The 948-nt window shown below is 46.8% G+C and overlaps 1 long non-coding RNA gene across 1 annotated transcript in view; it reads left to right on the forward strand.

Moving 5' to 3' along the window:
• Positions 1-204: 204 nt before the first annotated feature.
• LOC108448903 overlaps positions 205-948 on the forward strand; it is a 5,736-nt gene continuing 4,992 nt past the window's right edge. The window contains exon 1 of the long non-coding RNA XR_001864979.1: positions 205-838. This is a non-coding gene — a long non-coding RNA (uncharacterized LOC108448903). The remainder of the gene's footprint in view (positions 839-948) is intronic.

Consider the following 948-nt stretch of genomic DNA (forward strand, 5'->3'; position numbering starts at 1 on the left):
CATTGGTTGTTTCCTTTTGTTCCACTCCCATATAAAATGCTGTGCTTTCCCCTTTTTCCTGGTCTTTGTCCCAGGATTTTCCACCAGCAATAAACCTGCTGGAACCTACACAGAGACTCCTCTCTCATCCTTCGCCTTTGCCTATGCTTTTACACCACCTTTGTTTGGGGCTAGCTCCTTGCGAATGAGCCAGCTTTCCCTGTTTACTGCAGCTGACAGCTTTCCCTGCAGGCAGCAGCCAACCCCTGCTGGCAGTGCAAGAAGCCAAGGGCATCTGCAGCTGGACGCTGTGCTGCCTTGGGCAGCCCCAACGGTGTCAATTGACCATAACATTCCAGTCCCTCACAAGTCCTGTGAGGAGCAGCTGAGGGAGCTGGGGTTGTTTAGCCTAAAGAAAAGGAGGTTGTTACAGTTCATATACCACAATCTATGGGCTGTCCACTCTAGCTATTTTTACATAATATTTAAGCTACAGCTTTGTCTATTCTAACTATTATTAATGTTCAGATTTTTAGCTCCAGGTTTCAGAATGATCCATCTTTGAATTGCACAACATAGCCATAGAGTTCAAACGAAGTCCAACTAGAGGCCTAACAATACTAGCTACTTATGCCAAACAAGCACTTAGCTACTTTAAAATAATACAAAATTTTTAGTAGCCCTTGAGTCTGCCATGAATTGGGTTCTAGATTTTCAGTCTTCCATTGTTGCTCCTTCCAGCTTTTTTGAGGCACAGTCGCTGATATTCACGACATTGTCCAAAATGGCTTCTGAATTCCTGAAAAAGACATCAGCACCTGGACGTCTTTTGTCCAGGGTAAAAATGAAGACTCAAAGTGTAAGTACCCACTGGGGCTGTGTTAAGGCTGGAAACCGCCCTCGTGTCCCTCCTCTCCCTGCCCCTCGTGTTGTGCAGCAGTGCCGTGAAGCTGCAGGGCCCCCCCCCGC

This window comes from Corvus brachyrhynchos, unplaced genomic scaffold (genome assembly GCF_000691975.1).
Source record: "Corvus brachyrhynchos isolate BGI_N302 unplaced genomic scaffold, ASM69197v1 scaffold1309, whole genome shotgun sequence".
NCBI lineage: Eukaryota > Metazoa > Chordata > Aves > Passeriformes > Corvidae > Corvus > Corvus brachyrhynchos.